The 14,098-nt window shown below is 37.1% G+C and overlaps 1 pseudogene; it reads right to left on the bottom strand.

Annotated features, from left to right (window-relative positions):
• The window catches only part of LOC118626164, a 112,717-nt pseudogene extending 106,670 nt beyond the window's left edge, over positions 1–6,047 (bottom strand).
• Positions 6,048–14,098: the final 8,051 nt, after the last annotated feature.

The raw sequence follows: 14,098 nt of genomic DNA, 5'->3' as shown, positions 1-14,098 counted from the left end.
GGAAATAAAGAGCGTCACAAATAAAAAAAAGCTAAAGGAATTTACCACCACCAAATCAGCACTGCAAGAAATGCTGAAGGGATTGTTGGAAGAAGAAGGAGGAGGAGGAGGAAAAGGAGGAGGAGGAGGAGGAGGAGGAGGAGGAGGAGGAGGAGGAGAAGGAGAAGAAGAAGAAGAAGAAGAAGAAGAAGAAGAAAGAGAGAGAGAGAGAGAGAGAGAGAGAGAGAGAGAGGAAACACAGCCATAAAATAAAAATGGCAACTAATAACTATCTGTCAATAATAACTTTAAATGTAAATGGCTTAAATGCTCCAACCAAAACACATAGGGTGGCTGATTGGATAAGAAAACATGACCCATATATATGCTGTCTACAAGAGACCCACCTCACAACAAAAGACTCACAAAGGATGAAAGTGAAGGGATGGAAAAAAATTTTCCAGGAAAATGGAAATGAAAAAAAAAGCTGGTGTAGCAATACTCATATCTGACAAGATAGACTTCAAAACAAGGGCCAAAATAAGAGACAAAGAAGGTCACTACAGCCTTGGCCAGTTTGGCTCAGTGATTAGAGTGTTGGCCTGCAGTCCAGAGAGACCTGGGTTCGGTTCCCACTAAGGGCACGTACCTCAGTTGCAGTTTGTCCCTGGCCCTGGTTGGGTTGTGTGGGTGGCAGCCACTCGATGTGTACCTTTCATGTTGATGTTGCTCTCTCTCTCTCTCTCCCTCCCACTCTATTTCAACAAAAAACGAAAAAATGTTCTCGGGTGAGGATAAAGAAAAAAAAAAAAAAAGGTCACTACATAATATTAAAAGGATCAATCCAACAAGAGGATATAACCCTGATAAACATATAGGCACTAAATACGGGAGCACCAAAATATATTAAAAAAACTTCTGGAGGACTTCAAGGGAGAGATCAACAGCAATACAATCATAGTGGGTGACTTTAACACCTCCCTGACACTACTGGATAGATCTTCCAGACAAAAAATTAACAAGGACATAGAGTCCTTTAAAGACAAACTAGATCAGTTGGACTTAATTGATATTTACAGAACATTTCACCCCAAAGCTGCAGAATATACATTCTTCTCAAGTGCACACGGGACATTCTCAAAGATAGACTACGTGTTAGGATGCAAAGTAAGTCTCTACAAATTCAAAAAAAATTGAAGTCATATCCAGCATCTTCTCAGATCACAATGGCATGAAATTAGAACTCAATTACAACAAAAACATTCAAACATTTGGAGGCTAAATAGCATGTTATTAAACAATGAATGGGTTACCAATGAGATCAAGGAAGAAGTTAAAAACTTCCTGGAAACCAATGAAAATGATCACACAACAACACAAAATCTATGGGACACAGCAAAAGAAGTCCTGAGAGGGAAGTTCATAGCACTACAGGCCTACCCCAAGAAATAAGAAAAAATCCTAATTGACTTTCTAACCCTACAACTTAAAGAACTAGAAAGTAAATAAAAAGAAAAACCCAGAGCAAATACAAGGAAAGAAATAGTAAAAGTCAGAGCAGAAATAAACGACACAGAGACCAAAAAACAATTCAAAAGATCAATAAAACAAAAAGCTGGTTCTTTGAAAAGATAAACAAGATTGTTGGATCTTTACCCAGACTCACCAAGAAACAAAGCAAGAACATCCAAATAAACAAAATCAGAAACAAAAGAGGAGAAGTAACAACTGACACCACAGAAATACAAAAGATCATCAAAACATACTATGGACATTAAAAAAAGATTTAATACCCATTCTCCTCAAACTATTCCAAAAAATCCAAGAAGACGAAAGATTCCAAACTCATTTTATGAGGCCAGCATAATCCTAATTCCAAAACCAGATAAAGACACTGCAAAGAAAGAAAACTACAGGCCAATATCCCTGATGAAATAGATGCCAAAATCCTTAACAAAATATTAGCAAATTGGATCCAGCAATACATCAAAAAAATTATTCATCATGACCAAGTGGGATTCAACCCAGGGATGCAAGGATGGTACAATATTCACAAATCAATAAATCTGATACACCACATAAATAAAATGAAAGATAAAAACCATATGATCATATCAATAGATGTTGAAAAAACATTTGACAAAATTCAGCACCCATTTCTGATTTAAAAAACACTCAGTAATGTGGGAATAGAGGGATCATATCTCAACATAATAAAGGCCTTACATGAAAAACCTACAGCTAACATCATACTCAATGGGCAAAAACTAAAAGCATTTCCCTTAAGAATGGGAACAAGACAGGGATGCCCACTTTCACCACTCTTATTTAACATAGTACTGGAAGTCTTAGCCACAGCAATAGACATGAAGAAAACATAAAAGGGATCCAAATTGGAAAGGAGGAAGTAAAACTGTCATTAATTGCAGAGAACATGATATTGTACATAGAAAACCTTAAAGACTACATAAAAAACCTACTAGACTTAATAAATGAATTTGGCAAAGTAGCAGGATACAAAATTAACATCAAGAAATTGATGGCATCCTTATACACCAACAATGAATTCACAGAAAGGGAAACTAAAAAAACTATGCCATTTATCATCACAGCAAAAACATTAAGATACCTAAAAGTAAACTTAACCAAAGAAGTAAAGGACCTCTTCACAAAAACTAAGGTCATTGAAAAAAGAAATAGAGGAAGATATAAAAAAGTGAAAGCATATACCTTGTTCATGGATTGGAAGAATTAACATCTTTAAAATGTCCATACTACCCAAAACAATCTATAGATTCAATGCTATCCTCATCAAAATACTAATAACATATTTCACAGAACTAGAACAAACACTCCAAAAGTTTACATGGAATGAAAAAAGACCCCAAATAGCCTCAGCAATCTTGAAAAAGGAGAACAAAGTAGAAGAGATCACAATACCAGATATCAGGTTATACTACAAAGCCACTATAATCAAAACAGCCTGGTACTGGCACAAGAACAGGCTGATAGATCAATAGAACAGAACAGAGAACACAGAAATTGACCCAAGACAATATGCTCAATTAATATTTGACAAAGGTGGCAAAAGCATACAGTGGAATAAAGACAACCTCTTTAATAAATGGTTGGGAAAATTGGACAGCTACATGCAAAAAAATAAAGCTAGACCAGCAACTTACATCATACAGAAGAATAAATTCAAAATGGATAAAAGACTTAAATGTCTCTCGTGAATCCATAAAAATCCTAGAAGAAAATATAGGCAACAAAATTTCAGACATCATACACAGCAGAATTTTCACTGATACAATGCCTAAGGAAAGAGAAACAAAGGAAAAAATGAACACATGGGACTACATTAAACTAAAAAGCTTCTGCACAGCAAAAGAAACAGCCATCAACATGGAAAGAGATTCCAGTATATGGGAGAGTATAACTGCCAATGATACATCAGATCAGGTGTTAATTTCCAAAATATATAGAGTACTCATGCAATTCAACAAAAGGAAGACAAAGGACCCAATTAAAAAATGTGCAGAGTACCTAAAGAGACACCTCTCCAAACAGAAGACATATGAAAAAATGTTCAACATCACAATTCATCAGAGAGATGCAAATTAAAACAACAATGAGGTATCACCTCACACCTATCAGAATGGTCACCATCAACAAATCATCAAATAACAGGTGCTGGCCAGGGTGTGGAGAAAAGGGGACTCTAGTAAACTGCTGGTGGGAATGCAGACTGGTGCAGCCACTTTGGAAAACACTATGGTGTTACCTCTAAAAATTGAACTGCCATTTGACCCAGTGATCCCACTTCTAGGAATATACCCTAAGAAGCCTGAAACACAAGAAAGAATGTATGTACCCCGATGTTCATAGCAGCACTATTTACAATAGCTAAGATCTGGAAACAGCCCAAGTGTCCATCAATAGATGAGTGGATAAAAAAGCTGTGGTACATATACATAATGGAAAACTGTTCAGCTGTAAGAATGAAAGATCTCTTATCCTTTGAGATGGCATGGAGGGACCTGGAGAGTATTATGCTAAGTGAAACAAGCCAAGCAGAGAAAGACAAATATCACATGATCTCACTTATTTGTGGAATATAATGAACTAAACAAACTGATGAACAAAATAGACCCAGAGACACAGAAATGGGGTATAGACTGACAAACCTCAGAGGAGGAGGTGGCAGGGGGTGGTGGTGGGGTGGGAGAAATGAACCACAGAACTTATATGCATGTTTGTATAACCAATGGACATGGGCAACAGAGCTGGGGATGGGGTGGGGGGGAGGTTGGGGAGAAGGGTGTCAATGGGGGAAAAAAGAGAAACATCTATTGCAAAAATAAATTAATAAAAATAATATAAAAGTCTTGATAACTTAAAAAAACAAACACAAACCCCCAGCAAAATTCAATAGGAGGGATCATAGAAGAAGCGCTTGCTTTGGAGATTGTTATGCACTTAAATTAACCATTAGCTTTTGCTGAGAAAGATGAGAAGATTAACAAATACTTACATATCCTTTAAGATAAATTTTAAATGGAATCTATACTTATTTTGTATGTTGTCATTTAAAAAAATGTGTTTATCGGTCTTTTTAGATAGGGTAAACACTTTTAGAAAATACTTAAAGGTTTGGGTATTTTTGTGACTTTTTCCATCTTGAGACCATGGATGTTTATCAAGAAAATGCTACTACTAAGAGTATTTGTTGTAGAAAACTATGGCATTCACTTCAAGTTGTGGCCTATGTTTGCCAGAGAGGTTTGGTCTCATTCTCTGACATGGTAATAACTAACCTGCAGATTATCTACTTGCTGATCTCAGGTGTTAATTTAAGTGCTGAAATGCTATATAGATCATGATAGAGTTATTCACATAGCTGAGGGCTTTCCTTCCAGTAAAAAATGGTTTAGAAATAAAGAAAACATGGTATATTAACTTTATAATACATGTAGAATCTCAGTTTTTCTCAATAAGCATGAAGACTAGCATGTACAGAAATTTCAATATGCTTTCAAATTAGCCAATTGTTAGTAAAAAAGACCGTATAATTTATTATATCACTTTTGCATTTTTTAATTTATGTCCATATAGATGTATACCTTCTCAGGGATTGTTGAATGTTAACCTTTTTCTTAGTAAATATTCCACTTTTATCTGAAATTTCATTTCATAATATGCTGGCACCAAATGATATTTCAGGAGACAATAACATATCTTAAACCATGGATAACTATTTTCTCAATAGAACTAAGTGCTGATAAATATTGTATCTTTGGTACTAAATGGCAATTAAGTCAAAATAACCTGAAATTCTGCTTTCTGGTACCAAGAGTAAATTTTGCTCAGATTACTGTTTCACTCACTAAAAATATCATAAGAATACTCAAGGGAGTTTTTTTTTCTTAATGTAACTTTCATAAAGGAAATGAAAGAAATATGAAAATTGAAACAAAGTTTAATCAGGTATCTTAATACTGGGTGTGGATTTGCATTCTAAGTAAGTTGGTTACATTATATTACATGTTCTGTGATTTTATTTATGCTAAGAGACCTTTTGCCACTACAAAGCAGGTTTTTGTTGTTTTTAACTTTGACCTCTATGTAGTTAGAAGAAATCACAGATCCTTTACCTTTAAAACTGGAGACTGTTTCTAGTTCAAGCTCCAAGCACGTTTCGGGTACTTCTCGTCAAGCATGTCAACTCACTTCTTCATCCCAGGAACCTCTTGTGATTTTTCGTATCAACAAGATGGTTTGAAATAAACTTCTATATAATATTTGCCTCCACCAGTGCAACTCCTGCTTCTGTGCGGATCTCTCCCCACAGCTGTTGACTCTCACACGCAGAGGGAGCACTGCGCCCATTCACAGCCCAGCCCCTGGATTTCCTTACCACTCAGCATGTCCGAGGGTGAGCCCATCTTCTCACGGAAGCTTCCCTCCACCTGGTGTTTCCCAGACGCGTCCTGTCCTTTCTTTTCTTCCCAGAATGCTTCCCAGTCCTCGTTTCCCTTGGCGGTGATCAGCTCCCAACTACTGGGCATGTCCTGTCAGAGGCTGGACCACCTCACAATTTGTCAAGGACACGGGGTAGAAGGACGGGCTGGATGATGTTTGAGGCCCCTTCCGGCCCCACAGCCTCTGAATGCCCAGAGCTCCTGGTCCCCAGAGGAGCAGGTCTCCTGGCTTCACTGTGAGATCGAAGAAGTCCCACGTCCTCCCCTTCTGCGTCCAACACCCCGTAAGGGACCCCTCCTCATACTTAGCTTCTGTTGTATGTGGAGATACTGGTGGATATTTAAAATTGAAACTTGAAATTGTATTTAAAAATCACATATAAATTCAGACAGTCCCTGATTTTTGACGGTTTGACTTAATAATTTTTGACTTTACGGTGGTGCAAAGGTGATACACTTGATAAATTACATGAGCTACACAATGCTTTATTATAAAATAGGCTTTGTGTTAGAAGATTTTGCCGAACTGTAGGCTAACGTGTTTTGAGCTTGTTTAAGATAGGCTAGGCCAGCCATGAGGTTTGGCAGGGTAGATGTACTAAACGCGTATGCCGGGTGTATCAGCACAGTCCCCATCACTAAGCCAAGGAGCGGCTGTGCTGCTTGTGTCTGTAGCGATCACTGGGCTGCTAGCCCACTGGCTAACAGGGAACTTCAGCAGCTGCTATGCTGGCTTGCTCCTTTCGAGCCAGCTGCAGGGCGAGAGAACCTTGGACAGACTCCAGAGCGACAGCACAGGTAAGGCCACAGCAGGAGTCAAGGTGCGGGAGACTGCTGCTGGCTGGGACTTTGTCCACAACCGATGTGTCTGAAACCTTTTCTCCATTAACAAATCCTGCCACATCAAGAGCACATCTGATTTTTCAAAAAGCCCACCTTCAAGACTGGTACCATCACCTATGGTCCAGTCCTTGGATCTGTGCCATCCTTGGTGGGCTCTGTTGTCATTTGTGGTTGAATATAACTTGGGTACAATAATTCCCCAAAGTTCAGCTGTCGGCCTAGAAAAACAGTGATTGGGTGATGGAGAAATAGGAATTGTTTTTTACTTCCAGCATTTGAAAGGGCTCCTTGATATTAAATTAGGAATATTTATTAAAATATTTAATATGACAGCGTCATTTTGAGGTGAAACCAAAATTAAGAATGAGCCTTGATTTGGGGTGGTGAGCACACAATACAATATACAGATGATGTATTATAGAATTGTATACCTGAAAGCTATGTAATGTTATTAACCTATGTCAGCCCAGTAAGTTGAGTTTTAAAAAAGGAATGAGTTCAAATGTCCATTGAGTCTGGAGCACCCTGGTTCTACAGACTATCCTTCACGCCCTGTCCCCAGCCCAGACCCCTGTCTTGTGACTCATTCTCAAAGATGCCTTTCCTGAGCTCAGGGATCTGGTGAGATCTCTAAGCCTCCTTCATTGTTGACATCTGTGATCCTGTGTGTCACATGCAGAAATGTAGAGCAGACATGCTAAAAGACCCTGGAAGCATGGGGTCTGTCTCGGACAACCCATACACATTGGTGCCCTGCAATTTCTTGTTACTTTAGCTTTGTTTTAAAATCTATGGATTTCTACAATTGCACAAGTAATACATGAGCAATTTTTGTGTGTGAAACATTCAAACAATAGAAAAGTAAATTGATTGATGTGCACATTTCTTTTCACCACATCTAAACCAACTTCCCTTTTCATATGTAACTACTGTCAACAAGTTCATGAGTTCAGTCTATTTTCTCCACAGACCTCTATGCACATACAGGAATTACACAAATATATTTCTCGTGGTTGATAGTTTTTAAAAAAAAATGTGTTCATACTATATGTATCTTTCTGTAAATCTTTTTGCAGACAACTGAATGTCAGAAACATTTCCATGTTAAAACATATGGATTTACTTTGTTTTAAAGGCTGCCTAGTATTCTATAGTATAAATATATAGTAATAACTGATGGACATTTTGTTTTTCCCCTCCCTCCCTCCCTCCCTCCCTCCCTTTCTTCCTTCTTCTCTCCCTTCCTTCCTCCCTCTTTTTATTTTTTTTTTCTTCACCCTAGGACTTTTTTTTTTTTTTTACATTTATCTTCAGGTAGAGTGGGAGGGAGAGAGGGGGAAAGAGAGAGAAAGAGAAACGTTGATGTAAGAGAGACACATTGACTGGTTGCCACTCACATGACCCCAAGCGGGGCCGGGGCCAAACTGCAGCAGAGGTACGTGCCCTTAGTGGAAACCGAACCAAGGACTCTCTGGTCTGTGGGCTGACGCTCTAACCGCTGAGCCAAACTGGCCAGGGCTATTTTAAATTTCTTTATTTGTTTTTGCTATTGCAAAGAAAAATTTAATTCAATGATTATCCTCATGCATGTAATTCTGTGAAAATAAATGAGTACATTCTACATCCTAGTAGTAGAATTTTTTGGGTCAAAAGATAGTTACATTTAAAATTGTGAGTATATATATCTAAATCATCCTCCAAAAAAACACTACCAATTCCCATTCCCATCAAGTGTGCATTACTAACCATTTTCTCCAATGCCCTTTCCAACCCTGAATATTCGTATTTAAGTATTTAAATATTTTAAATATTAGTCAGTTCGGTAAGTGAATGTTATTTTGACTTACATTTACAGTACTTAATTACTGATGAGTTGGGAATCTTGTGTTTATTGTCCATTTGTTTTTCTTCCATAAATTTTTTGTTTACATCACTTGCCAATATATTTAGTTGATTATATTTTTTATATTAATTATAGGAACTTTCAATATCAGCTTGACATGAACCCTTTTATTATTTTTACCTGGATAGTAAGTTGTTAGATAGTATGCTTTTCCCTCTTGTCTCTGAAATGCACCTTTACAATCAACTAAATTCCATTACACACATTGTTCTGGGCTCTACTTCGGTCTGTTGTTTTGTCTGCTCTTATTGTGAAATCATCCTGGTTGATTATCATAAATTCACAATATATTTGACTATCTGCCATATCCCCCTTCTCTGATTTACTTTTTCAGACTATCTCAGGCTATTATTTGGGGCTTTTTCTTTTGAACAAACTTGAGGTGGAGTTTCTAGAGGTTTATGAAGAATTATACTGTGGTTGGGTTTGCAATGAATGTTTAGATTTATTTGGAATGACTTCACATCTCTATTATATTGCATCTCCTATTCACAAGCACAGTATTTCTCGTCATTTCATTATGGAACTATGTTGTTTATTAAAAATAGGGATTTGTAGAAATGAATACTATTGTGGAATAGTTTTGTTGTTGCCTAGGGATGTCATGTGCATTCTGCAGTTATTATTATTATTTTTATATTTAAACCTTTTCTTTTGAGATAATTGTAGATTTTATGTGGTGGGAGAAATAATATAGAGAGATTTAGCGTACCCTTTACCTAGTTTCTACCAGTGGTAACACACTTGCAAGACTCTAGGATAATATCACAACCAGGATATTGACACTGATACAGTCAATAAACAGAACATTTCTATAAACACCGGAATCTCTCATGTTGCCCCACCCTTTTATTTGCTTTGTGTGTAATTATAAGTCTTTATTTCTCAGGTAAAAATGCCAAGGAGTGCAGTACCTGGGTTGTATGACTTCATGTGTTGATTTTTAATACAAACTTTCAGACATTTCCAGGGTGGTTTTACCGTTTTACATTTCCACCAGCAAGAATCTGGTTTCTCTGCGTTTGGCATTGACACTCTTTTCTTTTATCCTCACCTGAGGACACTTTTCCATATTTTGTTCAGATAGAGTGGGAGGGAGGGAGGGAGAGAGAGAGAGAGAGAGAGAGAAATATCGACGTGAAAGGGACACATTGAGTGTGTCGCCACCTGCACAACCCAACCAGGGCCAGGGACAAACTGCAACCAAGGTACATGCCCTTAGTGGGAACCGAACCCGGGTCTCTCTGGACTGCAGGCCGACGCTCTAACCACTGAGCAAAACCAGCCAGGGCGACACTCTGTTTTAATTTGGCCATTCTGATAGGTGTATGGTAGCACATTGTGGTTTTAACTTGCATTTCCTAACTGACCAATGATGTCAAACATCTTTTCATGAGCTTATTTGCTATCTTATTTGGTAAAATATCTCTTCATGCCTTTGATCATATTTTAATTGGATTTTTTGCTTTTTTGCTGTTGAATTTTCTTTTTTTGTGTGTGTATTCTAGCTACTAGTTCTTTGTCAGATATAGGGTTTGACAACATTTTATTTCAGTTGGAACTTGTCCTTTCATCTGCTTAGCACAGTCTTTCCCAGAGCAAAACGTTTCATATTGATGAATTCTCGTTGATGAGTGTTCTCTTAAATGGGTTGTGCTTGAGGTGTCAAGTCCAAGAACATTTTGCCTGGCCTTAGATCCTAAAGATTTTTTCGTATGTTTTTTTATTTCTAAAATTGTATATTTAAAACTAAGTCCATGACCCATTTTGAGCTGATTTTTGAATAAAGTGTGAGACTAGGTTGCAGTCCATTTTCCCCTGTGGAGGTGCAGTTGCTCCAGCATCATTTGTTGAAAGACTCTTTATTTTTTTATTTAAAAACAATTTTTTTTCTTTATTGATTTTTTTTTAGAGAAGAAGGAAGGAAGAGAAAGAGAGAGATATAAACATCAATGAAAGAGAACATCCATTGATCGCCTCCTGCATGCCCCCCACTAGGCATTTGCCCCACAACCTGGGCATGTGCCCTGATGGGGAATCGAACTGGCGACCTCTTGGTGCATGGGTCGGCGCTCAACCACTGAGCCACACCAGCTGGGCAAGACTGTCTTTATCTTACTGAATTGTGTTTTCCCCCCTTGTCCGATCAGTTCAGAAGAGTTGTGTGGGTCAGTTTGTGCATTCTCTGCCTGGTCTATTAATCCATGGGTCTGCCCTTCTTCCACAGTATCCCTCTTTAATCAGATTCAACTTGAAATAGAATAGAATGATTTCCCCCACTTCTTTCTTTATAAGATTTGTTTAATTATTTTCATGTAAATTTTAGAATAGTGTTGTCTATATCTACAAACACCTTGCTGGGATTTTGATAGGAATTATCTTGAACCTATAAACCAGTTTAAGGAGAATTGACATCTTGACCATAATGAATCTTCCAACACATAAACATGGTATGTCTCTCCATTTATTTAGATATTCTTTGATTTCTTTCATTAGTATTCTGTAGTTTTCAACATATAAATTATTTTATTTTTTTCTGAGCGATTGTAAATGTATTTTTAATTTCAATGTTAACATGCTAATTTCCAGTATATAGAAATATAATTGAATTTTGTATGTTAATATTCTATTCTATACCCTTGATAGATTCATGTTAGTTACCAGAGGTTTTGGTTGACTCCTTGGAAATTTTAACCTAGACAATCATGTCATCTGCAAATAGGGACTATTTCTTCCTTTGTGATTTATATTCTTTTGCTTGCTTTAATGTACTGGCTAGAACATCCAGCAATGTGTTGAATGAAAGTGACAAAATTGGACATACTTGTCTTGTATCCAATCTTAGGGGACAGCATTCAGTCTTTCAAAATTAAGTATAATGTTCATTTTTCTTGTAGATGCTATTCATTAAGTTAGGAGATCTCCTCTTTATTCCTATTTTCCGTTAGCTTTTAAGTCACAAAAAGGTGCTGCATTATGTCAAATGCTTTTTCTTTGGCATGAATTGATATAATCATTTGAGTTTTCTCCTTTAGCCCATTAATATGGTGGATTACACTGGTTGATTTTCAAACATAGAACCAGCTTGACATCTCTGAAATAAACCCACTTGATCATGGCATATAATTCTTTTCAGACATAGCTGAATTCTACTTGCTAATATTTTCTTAAGGATTTTTGTGTCTCTGTGAGGAATTATTGTCTGTAGTTTTCTTTTTCTGTACTTTACATGGTTTTGGTATCAGTGAAATACTAGGTTCATAAGATGAATTGGGAAGCTCTCCTTCCTCTTCTGTTTTCTGAAAGATGTGTAGAATTGATGCTAATTCTTTAAGTGTTTGGTAAAATTCTATAGTAAAACTATCCAAGCCTAGAGATTACTTTTATAAGGGTATTCATTATTTCTAAAGTCAGTTACCCTAATACTTGTCAGTATATTCAAGTAATCTATTTCATATTGAATAATTTGTATTTTCCAAGGAATTGTTCCATTTTATCTAAGTTGTTAAATTCATGTGTGTAAACTGTATTTACTTTGTCTTTATAATTTTCTCTATTGTCTTCCTTGTTTTCTTTTCTTCTTTTTTAAAATATTGCTTTCTTTATTGATTTTAGAGAGAGAGGAAAGACAGAAACACCAATGAGAGAGAACATAGATTGGCCACCTCCTGTATGCCCCCCACTGGGGATTGGGCCCACAACTTGGGCATGTGCCCTGACCAGGAATCGAACCCGCAACCTCTTGATGCATGGGTTGGCACTCAACCACTGAGCCACACCGACTGGGCTGTTTTCCCTATTATCAGTTTTACTGATTTCTACTCCATGTTATTTCCTTCCTTTGACTTGCACTAGGTTTATAGTGCCCTTCTTTTCCTAGATTCCTACCATGAAAGCTTAGATTAATGTCTTGAGCCTGTACCTCTTTTCCAATATATGCATTTAGTGTTACACAATTCCTTCTCAGCTCTACTTCAGTGTATCCCATACAAATTTTGGTGTGTTATATTTTAATTTTCATCCAGTTCAGTGTATTTTTAAAATTTCCTCTTTGACCCATGGATTATAATTATTATTTTTTATCCTGATCTGAGGACATTTTTCCACCTTTGTTCGGATAGAGAGGAAGGGGGGGAGGAGAGAGAGAGAGAGAGAGAAACATTGATGCGAAAGGGACACATTGAGTGGTTGCTGGTTGCCTCCCGCATGACCCCAACCAGGACCCTGAATTATCTTAAAAGTATTGTTTAGATCATATGTTCTTTTTTTGCTGTAACAAATTGCCACAGTTTAGAGGCTTAAAACAACAGAAATGATTTTCTCTTACACTTCTGAGGCCGAAAGTCCAAACTGAGTCTAATGGCACTAAAATGAAGTGTCAGCAGGGCTGATTCCTTCTGGGGCTCCAGGGAATGTCCATTGCTTACCTCCTCCAGCTTCTGATGACTTGGCATTCCTTGGCTTGTGGCTGCATCATTCCCGTCTCTGCTCCTTGTCCTTCTGCATCATTGCTTACTGCTCTTCTGTAGTGAAAGTAATCTCTCTCCTTTCCTCTTATAAGAACACATTTGATTATATATTTTTGGCCCATGGGGATAATTAAAAATAATCTCTCCAGCTCAAAATCTTTAAATTAATCACATCTGCATGCTTCCTTTCCAAATAAGGCAATATTCACATCAAGGGTTTGGAGATTTTCCTCTTATCTTTCTAGTTTCATTCCATTATGGTTGGAGGATTCCACTCTGATGATTTAAATTCTTTTAAGCTTTGGGAGTTTTCATGGCCCCATATATGGTTTATCTCATGTGTTCCATAGGTAGGTACTTGAAAAGAACAAGTATTCTGCTATTGTAAGATGGAGTAGTTTACATATGTCAACTAGATACTGTTAATTGAGAGGTGTTGTTGAGTTCTATATCTTTGCTGATTTCCTATCTAATTGTATTCTGAGTAGTTGAGAAGCTATGTTGAAGTCTTCAACTTCATTTGTGGTGTTGTCTTTTTCTCCTTTCAGTTTTATCAGTTTTTGTTTCACATATTTTGTGTCTCTCTTGTTTAATGGATAGAATATACCGCTATGATTGCTATACATTTTGGCGGGCTGATCCTTTATCATTATACTTTGTCCCTCTATGACTATGGATTTTTCATTGTCCTGATGGCTACACTATTTAAAATTAATGTAGATATTCCTGGCTTCTTTCGATTAATGTTTGTATATGCCTTCTTCCATCCTTTAACTCGCAAGCTACTGGAGTCATTATATTTGAAGTAAGTTTTGTTTAGTTGAGGCCATGCTTTTTAATCCACTTGGCCAATCCCCGCCTTGATTATGGTAGGGCTTGTGTGCCATTTTAGTTTTTGTTTTCTGTTTATTCTCTGGTTTTGT

This window comes from Molossus molossus, unplaced genomic scaffold (genome assembly GCF_014108415.1).
Source record: "Molossus molossus isolate mMolMol1 unplaced genomic scaffold, mMolMol1.p scaffold_m16_p_12, whole genome shotgun sequence".
NCBI lineage: Eukaryota > Metazoa > Chordata > Mammalia > Chiroptera > Molossidae > Molossus > Molossus molossus.
This window is presented reverse-complemented; position numbering and strand designations above follow the sequence as displayed.